The sequence below is a fragment of the Oxyura jamaicensis genome, chromosome 14 (genome assembly GCF_011077185.1).
Source record: "Oxyura jamaicensis isolate SHBP4307 breed ruddy duck chromosome 14, BPBGC_Ojam_1.0, whole genome shotgun sequence".
Classification (NCBI taxonomy): domain Eukaryota; kingdom Metazoa; phylum Chordata; class Aves; order Anseriformes; family Anatidae; genus Oxyura; species Oxyura jamaicensis.
Window position 1 is genome coordinate 1,351,982 of NC_048906.1, and position 10,684 is coordinate 1,362,665.

General features: G+C 57.4%; 2 protein-coding genes across 2 annotated transcripts in view; one reads left to right on the top strand and one right to left on the bottom strand.

The window, feature by feature from the left end:
* Positions 1-4,386, bottom strand: part of RAB26 (RAB26, member RAS oncogene family) — a 33,917-nt gene extending 29,531 nt beyond the window's left edge. The window contains exon 1 of the mRNA XM_035340087.1: positions 4,018-4,386. The gene's annotated coding sequence lies outside the window, so the exon portion shown is untranslated. The remainder of the gene's footprint in view (positions 1-4,017) is intronic.
* The window catches only part of PKD1 (polycystin 1, transient receptor potential channel interacting), a 96,904-nt gene continuing 86,710 nt past the window's right edge, over positions 491-10,684 (top strand). Inside the window, exon 1 of the mRNA XM_035340054.1 lies at positions 491-503. The gene's annotated coding sequence lies outside the window, so the exon portion shown is untranslated. The remainder of the gene's footprint in view (positions 504-10,684) is intronic.

Here is a 10,684-nt window from a genome sequence, read left to right on the forward strand (position 1 = left end):
GCCCGCTCCGCTCCGCGCCCGCTCGCTCCGCCCCGGCCGCGCTCCGCGGGGCGCTCGCGGCCGCGCTTCGGTGCGCGCAGAGCCGAGCCGTGCCGTGCCGAGCCGAGCCGTGCCAAGCTGTGTAGAGCCGTGCCGTGCCGAGCTGCACGGGAGGGGAGCGGGGTCAGGCGGCCGCAGCCCCCCGTGGGGACCGGCGCTGGGGCAGCGCAGCGAGCACGGAGCCGTTCCCGGTGCCCCCCGCGATGCACAGCGGGGGCTGAGCGCGGCCCCCCGGCACGGCTGGGCTGGGGCCCGCTCCTCAGCAGCGCACCCCCCGCCCCCCTGTCCCTCAGCAGGCGCAGAGCCGGCCACAGGTGGGCATTTGGATGAGGACCGGCCGCCGCTGGCAGCTCCGTGCGGGGAGCTTTGGGGTGCGAGGACGGACGCGGAGCGGGGCAGGGGCTGGCACAGCACGGCCCAGGGGGCGCACGGGGTGCAGGGGGCTGCGGCACGGGCCGGGGCCGGTGGGAGCTGCTGCTTCTGGGGGGAACTTGCATTGTCCATAGTCTGTCTCAGCAACTGGTTTCAGTGAGCAACACTTTGCATCGTTAGTTCTAACTGCAAATGAAGTGTCACCTGAGGCAATGGCAATGCTCTCAACTGAAATAAATGTCTTTAGCTATGTGACATATTTCCAGTGGCACGGCCTTATCCTTCCTGGAAAGGGAGGCTTGAGCAGTCATATCGAGGCAAGAGTGGAAAATAAATCTCCCTGGTGAGAAGCCAGGCAGGCACACAATGAGGATGTAAATAAGTAACAGTGCTTGCACAAGACCGGGAGGAGCTGATGGCCAACACGAAGGGGCTCAGGCAGGCTGGGAAAACTGGAACCAAAGCCAGAGTCCAGATGCCCACCACAGTGATGCCAAGATGTTACTCGTGCTGTGGCCAGGAAGAGCTTTTCCCTTTGCTGCCATGGGAGTGGGCACAGGAGCAGAGCAGCACAGATGGATGAGGGTACCCCCATCCCCCAAGGCTCCTCTCCTCCCCTCCTGGGCACACAACACCTGCCCCTGATGATGCTTCCCGCTGTGTGCCAGAATAGCTCTGCCAGGGGCATTTAAACCTGCTGTTAATCCCTGTTCTGCTCTCTCAAAACACTCCCAGTGGGGGAGAAGCGGGGAGCAGAGCACTGACTGCTTCCACCATAGATGAGGAAGACAAGCTGGGGTCAGGAGCTCCTCTGCGTGGGTTCTGGGCGAGATCGCACTTCTCTCACCCCCCCCCCCCCCCGAGCCTTGTGCACGGCTGGAGGAGCTCTGGGCTCCCACACAGACAGGACCAGAGAAAAAGCTTTCACGGCAGAGGCTTATCCCCCTCATCTCGCTCTCTTCCTCCTGATGATCCACCCAGGAGATGGAAGACCTGACTTGTCAGAGCAGACTTGATGCCAAGGTTTTGCTCTATAATCTGATTTTCCAGGACAGCTGCAGTCAATAGAGGCCGAGGCCTTGGAGCAAAGTGCAATGCTGGAGCCATCTATGGGTCTGTCGGATTTTTAGCGCGTCCCTGTGCAGTGACAAAGCCAGCACGGAGCACTTCCCTGCCTGGGAAAGGGGGCGCACAGCCCCCAGCACCCTCGGGGCAGCCTCCCGGGAGACCAGCGCTGCTGACGCACGAGGACTTTGCTTTTCCCTGCTCTCAGCCACAGCTGATGGTGATGGAAATCTTGAAGAGCCTCGTGCTCACGAGCAAACAAAGCCAGCTGCTTATCACGGCCGCATCAGAGCAACGCCGTACGGGGATGGCCCCTTATCGAGGGCGGCAGCAGGGAAGCGTGCTGCTTGCTGCTGCCCTTATCAAAGGTTGCGTGCTGCGGAGCCGGCAGTGGGGCTGAGCCCGCTGCCCCCAGCCCCGGGGCTCGGCCTCATGCAGTGCCAGAGCTCAGAGCCACACGGCCATGGGCACAGCACAGGAGGAGCACCTCCAGCAAGTTCCTCTCCTTCAGAAAATGTGTGTGAAGAGGCACAGCCTGCTCACAGATCTCAGTCATGCCTGGAAATGTTGTTCCCCATATAGTTACAGGAACTAATCAGATAACTGCAGCTGAAATAAGGGGAATGTGTTTGCTAAAAATAGATTAATGGAACAACACACGCCTGAAGATACGGCGTGCCTTGGGGAAGCAGGACTGCAGGATCCTGCAGGGCTCTGAAGAGGGCCAGCAGCGATGGTGGCTATTTGCCCCTCTGGTATATCTAGGTGTAAGTAGATTTGTTTTTAAAGGCAGAAAACTAGCTCGTCCCCATCAGGGCTGTTAGCCGAGGAGGCTGCTGTATGGCACACATGGAGGACAGGGGATGCCAGCGCTGCGAGGCAGCTCTCCTGCTCCTCCTGCTGCGCCTGCAGTCCCGCAGCACCGAGGGACAGCCCCAGGCCCCACACTTGGTGCAGGATGAAGCCTTTCCTGGCAGTTCTGAAACTGGGGGTGGGATGAGAGGAAGCCTCTGTGAGCACGCTGCTCCCATGCCTGCACCCATCTCCCCCTGCCCGCAGCTGCCAGGTCCCTGGAAGGTTTCCCTTTTGCTTTAGGGACTGGACTGCATTTTGGGTGTTTCTGTCTGCCTTGGGCAGAGGTTCCAGTGTTGCCTCCAGCCACGGGGTGGTGCAGGCAGAGCCACCCAGTGCCCCCACCTTGTGCAGGTAAGGGTGCTGCAGGAGGCTTGTTGCACACCATGGGAGCATGGCTGTGTGCCATGGCAGGGACTGCCCGTACCAGGGGGTTATAAATGAGCTCGTTAAGGATGGCACCTGCCTTCTGCTCGTCCTCCTCCACCCAGGGACAGAGCTCTGCACAGAGCTGGAGACATGGAGAGTGGGGCTGGGGCTGGGCACCGGCTCTGACCAGCTGTTCTGCACAAACACTGCACTTCGGGAGTTTAGGTCTAGCTGTTTTCTCCAATGTGGAAATTTGCAGGGTTCTCTGCGTGCCAGAAGCTGCACGCCGTGCCTGTAGCCAAGCGAGATATTTCTGCACGAGGCCAGCCCTCCTTCCTCCTGCTGGCCCAAGCTGCTCCATCCCTGGCTGGTGCTGTAGCAGCCCCTGTGTTCTCCTGGCCTCGGCTGCTCTTTGCCACAGCAGCAGCCCCCAGGCACAGATCCCCACGTCCCCAGGCACTGCCTTCCCAGGCAGGGGCACCCTCCTTGTCCTCACCAGCATCTGCCAGTGCCTTTCCCAACAGCTCAAGCCTGCTGCTCTCCCACTTCATTGCCGGCTCAGGCGGAGCAGAGTAGTGCCTGCAGCAGGAAGGCTGCAAGGACGAGCTATTCCCATCGGAGACGATGTCAGCTGCACTGTCTTGGAAGATATTCTTTGCCTGGTGCCCTGGTAGCTGCAGGAGAGCCGGTGCAGGCTCTCTCCATGCTCTGCTCGCAGCACAGCTCAGCTTGCTCTGCTCTCACCGATCGCAGTGCCTCCAGCCAAGGTTACGGGGACTGCTCTCCCTACTGCTTGTAAACCTGGTGTCTCTTCTCGCTTTCTCTACTCATTTGCCAAGGGCAAACACAGCTCTGACTCCACAGTCTTAGAGGTGTTGTAGAGAAAGGACCTGAAGGCATGGGCAGCACCTGGACGGGAGGTGCAGGCAGTCAGACAGAGGTGACACCGCGGTGACGGGGCCAACACGTGTCACGGTGCTGTGAGTGCAGACGTGACAGAGAGCCTGGGCAAAATACTGAGAACTCGGTCTCGTGTTGTGCATGACCAGACAGACCTTCACCAGATGTCAGACAGCCAGGACAACCCTCCTTCAGGAGCACCTCTGCCTCCAGAGCAGTGCCCGAGCACGAGAGGCACGGAGATGTGACAGGAGCGGGCACGGGACACGCGTGGGGCTGGGGACCACGGCACCTGCCATGCTCAGTGAGTCGAGCGCTTTCCCTCTGCCTGCATGGAAGGGTCCCAGCCCACACAGAGCTGAGCAGTCATTGTTCCCTTCTTCGCCACTTATTGTTCTTCCCTCCCCATTGCTCACTTACCTTTGAACACTTCAATCTTGTTGCCTTTGTCAGCGTTGCTGGCTTTTAATTGAAATTCCTCAGACATCTTCTCATCAATGCAGCCCATCAGTTATTTTTGTGTGGGAAGCAATTGTTTTCCTTTTGCAGCTGTGAAAGTTAAATTCCAATGTTTTGCTGGGAGACTGTTTTTGTCTCTTCCCTTTCTTACATTGCCAAGTCAAGTCTTATATTGCAAACCTCCTTCCTTTGTCTGGTTATTTCATTTTCCATCTCTTCTGTGCACAGTCCCTCTGTTTCCATCCTTGGCTCCTTAGCTCCTCTCTCTGATCGGTCCCAAAGGGCAGCTTCCACCTGCTCTTCGCCCACCCTTCATCACCACTGTTTTCCCCGCAGCGCACACGCACCAGACCCTGGGCACCGGGAGGCTGGGAGCTCAGCCTGTTGCCCAGTCTTTGTTTCCTGGCATTCAAACCCATAATTTACTCGCAGGGCAGGTCCTGTTTAACGTGTGGCGCTGCGTTGGCCTCCCCTGCCTGGCGGTGCCGCAGGGCTCCGCGCTGCCTCTGCCGCTGGTGGGACCCCAAAAGGGCCGGGGCTGGAGCTGCCACCCCCCCCCCCCCCCAGCCCTCCAACCAGCCCCTGCAGGCTGCCAAGTTAACGCACCGCACACGCTGCTGCTTTTGGAGCAAGTGGTGGTGGTGGCAGCAGATGACTCCCCAAGGGGCTCAGTGGATGATGGAGCTGGTTAAATGCCGTTATCCCAGCACGTGCAGCCCAGAGGCAAAGCCTGGGCGCTCCTTCACCCACAGAAGTGCCCCATTAGCCCCTGTTCCCTCTCCAGAAGGCCAAGGCAAGAGAAGAAAACATCTTTCCCAGCACTCCACGTTTGGTTGCAAGCCACTGCCTGTGGCAGCGCCAAGGCCCAGGCTGGGCTCAGTCCCCTCCTCCCCAGCAGGGCAAGAGACCCCTCAGTGCTCCCAGCTGCCTGCCCTGGGGTCTGCACATGGGGCACAGCCTCCTGTTGCCCCTAGGGAAGGGGCACTGGCAGCCCGGGGTTACCCATGCACAGCTCCCAAGGCAGGAGCTGTACCTGGGGGCAAGCATGGCGCAGCCTGGCTGCTGCAATGAACTGCAAAAGAAACCACAGACCTGTTGCGCTTGAAGGGCTCTGCTCCCTGCAGGTCCGCCTCCCACACCCCTGCCAGCAGGGTGCTGGGATGCAGGGACTGCCTCTGCAATTCCCCACGGGCATCCCCAGGGAACGGCGGTGCTGCCCCGTGCCCCCACCCGCCCCTTCTGCACACAACAGGGTGATCATGCCAGATCCTAATGAGCCTGGGCTGGGCCACGGCCAGGAAATTAATTTTACTTGTGCCAAGACAGAAATGAGCCAAGATTTCAGCCGGTGGAGGACTGAGTGCATGAGAGCCCTCAGCCCGGCTCTGCTCCAGCAGTCATCCACGAGAGCTTTCAAGTATGATGGTCGGATATTCAAAAGGCCTTTGAAATGTGTCCTATGGAGAGAGAGAAGGCTGAGTAACAAATGCTCAGCCTCCCCAATGAAAGATACTTTCAAGCTATTTGGTATATTTTAAATGCTTTTCAGACATGCCTCAATGACATCAAATATTTTAGAAATATCTTATAATATCTCATCTTAAAACCATCCAAGATATTTTGTACAGAGACATCCTGCAACGGGGAAGGGTTGGAATGTGGTTATAGTTTCAAAAGCCAGTGTGTAAACATCACACGGCGTGACCTTTATCTGCGCGCACTCAGCCGTCCCCAGCAGGGATGGGTTTGCACCGGTCGGGCCAGGGCCGGCGGCAGCAGCCCGGCCTCTCACCTCCCTCACGGGGCCGGCACCTGCACTTGGCTCACCTCCCGCTGCCGTCTTGGCTAGGGCTGTGCTCACAGGGCCCCGGGGTGCTGCAGGGCACGCTCGGATGCACGCTGCGTGCAGGAGCAGCAGCATGACTGCAGCATGGCTCCAGGGTGCGGGGACGGCCGAGGCTCAGCACCTCCGGGTGCAGGCAGCACCGTGAGCGCTGAGGGGCTGCTTATCCTCCTGCGTGCGGGTCAGGGAGAGGAGGGACCGAGGGGTGCTTTCTGCTGCACCACCGGCAGGACCCAGCCGCTCACCCTCAGAGGCGGCACGAGGCAGAGCTTGAGCAGATAACCCCCCAAAAGCTCATCCTTGCAATCTGCAGCTCAGGCATTACAGACCCAGAGATACCTCGGGCCAGCCACAGCTCAGCAATGTGTGCAGCGCTCTTTGGGGCCCTGTAAAATAGCAAGCAGCCCTAATGAGCTCGCACGGCAGCATGCAGAGGCTCATAAAGCTGCTGCTCCAGAGAACAAGCCAGCTGCTAAGTGCCAGGCCCGGGAAGTGGCTCCTGCTGGAGCAAGTCATCGCATTGCTGCTTGCCATGGGCTTGTCCTCTCTCTGGTGAAGAAAAAGCAGCTTCACCTCCTGCTCCTGGCTGTTGTACGAGGTTTGTGCGAGCTGGCAGGGGCAGAGCTGCATGCCAGGGGGTGCAGAGCTGTGCCCAGGGCTTGTTCAGCCACCAGTCAGGGCTAAGGGGCAGCAGGTCACTGACAGGCACAGGCAGCGCCAGGCAGTAGTTATCAGCCCAGGATCAACACACCTGCAGTGATGTTCTCATGGTCTGAGCTGTCAGCATGTAGCATTGCTCCAAGTAATTAATAATCTGGGCTATGAAGATGCAGCTTTCTGAGGAAGGCTGAGCATTTCCACCCAGCAAAACTCCAGAAAGTTTGGGCAATTTCTTTTTTTTGTGAAGATGACAATGAACGAGCAGCACGGCCAGCCCAGAGCCAGGCATCACAAGGCACCCTCAGCTCTGCAGTGTAGTCAGCTTCAGTAGATCTGCTCAGCCAGCATCTTCTTGCCTACCATTTTCTGTGATTTTACAATTTCCTGTTTTGTTTAAAAGCGTTTCTTCTTTATTGCTGGAAACATCTTCTTCCCCAGCAAAGCTAAGGGTTGTCCCAGTCCTGCAAACGTTTTGTCTGCAAGCAATTTGACTTGCATTAGCTGTCCTTCTGCAATCAGAGGGACTAATCGCATCTGAAAAGCTGCGCACATGTGTAAGTGATCAGGCCTGCCTGGGGAAGGCACGGAGCGAGGCACGGCCAAACGCAACCAGCTACAGCCAATTCATGGCAGAACAGCTGCTGGCAAGTGAATTCTCCAAGCTGGCTTCTCAAAAGCGAGGTGGGCTCCGTTTGCATCCGATTGTCTGCTGGGGGGCTTGCAGGCTTTTTCCATTTTTTTTTTTTTTAATTATATATATATATATATATATATTTTTTTTTTTTTTTTTGAGAAGCGAGGAGAAAGGCTGCGAGGCGGGCAGCCCGGCGGTACTAGAGGGCGCCACGCGTTCACAAACCGAGCCGAGCGGCTGCCGCAGCGCCAAGCTCCAGCCCGGAGGATGCTCGGGGGGGGGGAGCGGTCCCCGGACCCCCTCTCGGCTCGCCCATGGGGTGCTTCGCGCCCCCCAAAGCTCTTCGTAGGGCTGAGCCATGCTGCTGCTGGCTGAGCCGTGCAGGAGGCACCCAGGCCGGTGTTTATTGCACTGACACCACGGAGGTGGCAACTTCCCTGCTTTTTTTCAGCCTTGTCTGCGAGGTGCCAGGTGGAACAGCCGGTGCCAGGGGGAGGCTGTCACAGCGGCAGGTCTCACCACCACCGCGCTGGCCCAGCAGTTACGCCTCCTGACATGAAGTCAGCTAAAGAGCCCTGCAAAAGAAGACCCAATGTAGATCAGTGGTGGCAAGTGTGATATAACATAGGATAACGGCTCCGCTGTCCTCTCCCCCAGGCCTTCTAGGCAAGCAGAAGTATTGTCTGGATGAAAGGCAGCAGAGCGTGAGGAGGTGGCTGCAGTCATCTGGTTGTGGATAGCAGCTGGGGAGTGCTTGTGCTGGCAGGCAAAGCAGGAGCCAGACCGGGGGGCAGGAGATGGCTCTTCTGGGGGTCGCTGCAGGTTGCCCCTCGCAGGACTGGCTGTAGCGCTTGCACAAACGTGTGTGGAAGACAGCCCCAAAGCAACAATGATGAAAGCAGCTGCATCCCCCTCGAGAAATAGAGATCCTCACCTCCTTGGAGGTACTCATGTCCCAGGTAAAGGCAAGTGGGAAGCTCCTTCCCCCCAGACATCTACTGAGGGCAAGCTGTGCAAGCAGGGAAATAATGGCAAAATGAGCACCGTGGCCATACATTAGTACAGCTGCCCTCCAAGTGGCCCAAGGGCTGTGGCGAGGGGGCAGAAGTTTAGGAGGAGCCTATTTTCCTGTCTTCTTCGAACCACAGCCAAGGTATGGTGTGTGTGTGTGTGTGTGTTGCTGGCGGGGTCTCAGGGCCAGCGGTGCCACTGCAGACATCTGGGGAGCTTTGGGCTCTGGCTGGAGGCAGCGGGGACAATCCCAGCTGGCCGCAGCCCTGTCACGTTCTGCTGACCACAGCGTGTCTGCTGCTGTGCTGGGTGCGTTCAGCCTGCATTGCTGGTAGGACAGGGAGAATTAACACCCTCTGAGTTGGGTTTTAATTCTACTTCAAGTAAACAGTATTGAGAAACTCTCCACTCGCCTGCCAGGAGGAGGGACCAGAAGAATCCCGTCCCCACAAGAAGCCATTCCCCGCCTCACAGTGAGCAACAGCCTCCCGGCCCCCGAGTACATTTTCCACTTCCATCATTTTCTGCAGGCTGCGTTTTAAAATCCATCCCAGCTCAGCAACGAGACCTTCCTCCACGATCAAAAATTATGGTTCAATGTGAACAAATTATTGTCTTGCAACTTGATCAAGATCTGCTGTCTCTTTTCCCACTCAATTATTTCCTTGTTTGCTGCCCTTGTTACAGCTTGGCAGCCCCAGCGTTTGGGGGAGAGCCCTTAACCTCATTACATCCACTGGATTACATTAGTGACCTAATCTGCTGACATTTTCTCCTCGCTGTTATCTTAAGAAATATGGACATCAGTGCAGAAGATTATGGGAAGAAAAACAGAAAGCAATTTACAATTGAGGGAGCGGAAATAAATACATGGTAGTCACATGAGGAAGTAGTAACCGCTGAGCTATTTTGGGCACAATACATCATGCAAAAGACGATGTGTCTTTACAGTAGATTTCAAGTCCAAAAGGCACAAAATGTTTTCAGAAAGTAGATTCTCACATACATTAAGCACCTTGCCAAGGAGTGAAATCAGACACTGTCAGGCTTCTTATTTAAGGCTCGTACTGCATCTGGACGAGGAAATACAGAACCCCAGCTAATATAATCTACTGTCACTCCTCTGGACACACACACCTCCAGCCAAGCAGGCACTGATGGGCTTTGTTGGGTCCACACCATAAGTAGCAGATGAACAGCAGGGGTAGCAGGCTCAGGCTCACATCATTTGCCACCCCAAACAATTGTTCTGGCTCCCTGCTGCTCACGCCGTTCAGCAGCAGGCTGGTGGAGGGGTGCGACCCTTCTCCAGGTGAGTGACCGCTTGTCATCCGCCCAGCCCCTCTCACTGAGAGCAGGGTTTCTTTCATCTTTCTAGCTGGCAACTGCTGCTGCAGCAGTGATTGAACAGACTTCGCTTCAGCTGCGGCTTCAGCTGTGCACACGGGCGGTCCCAGGGGCTCCTGTGGGCACACTTGCATGCTTGACAGCAGGGCTGAGCTGTGATTTCCTGTGATTAACTTAAATGTTATGTATAAATATTTTTAAAAGGTACAAAGGGCTGCAAGAATTAATGCAGTTGCATTAAAAAGAAAATAAAAGTTTATAGGCACAATACTCTTGTTTTTATTTAGCAAAAACCCTGCTGAAAGTCTTGTCTAGATCTGCAAGTTTCCTAAGGAGAAAGTGTGGCACTTTTGGCTGGCGCTTCAGACATCAGAGCCCACTGAGCTCAGTAGCACCTGGCTCTGGGGGATGTACAGGATTTGTTCCCTTGCCTTTCGGTCCAAGCCTCTCAGATTTCCCTGCCCCAGCCACTTGGCCTGTGGGGGCAGGCTGCTGCCCACTACTTCCCCCCAGGCTCCTTGCCTTTCTCAGCAGCCTGGTGGCACGCTCTGACACAGCCTACAGCATGCTCTGAGCAATTCCTGCTGGGCAGGAGCTGATGGCTCTGGTTTCCAAAGTGATGTGGCACTGAAACTGATGAGCAGTTCAAAAGCAATAATTTCTTCCATGTTTTATCTGAGCATCTGTCCATCCTCCCCTTGGCTGATGGCTGGGGCCATGCTTGGTACACTCATACACAAGCGGCGCTGGAAGCCCGGTGACCCCGTTACGGCCAGCATTAGAAAGCAGCACGGAGCAGTGCGTGCCCTCACCTCTCTCCAACACACCCCAATTGCTGCCGTGCCCTAGGTGTGCACCACGCACCCTGCGGCCCGGCCAGGATCCAAAGCCACCAAGTTGTGGCACCTCGGCACCGGGCACGGCCGGGTGCAGGCGAGCCCCGCGCTGCCCCCGGGGGGGGCCGAGGGGCCCGGGGGGGGGGGGAAAGGGGCGCCGAGGGGCCCGGCCAGCAGCACACCCCCGCCTGCCTCGGCAGGGGCCGGGGGCTCCGTGCCCGGGGCTGGCCGTTCGGGGAGGCGGTGGCGGCAGCACCCCCAGCCGCGCAGCTCCCCCCAGCTCCCCCCGTGCCCCCA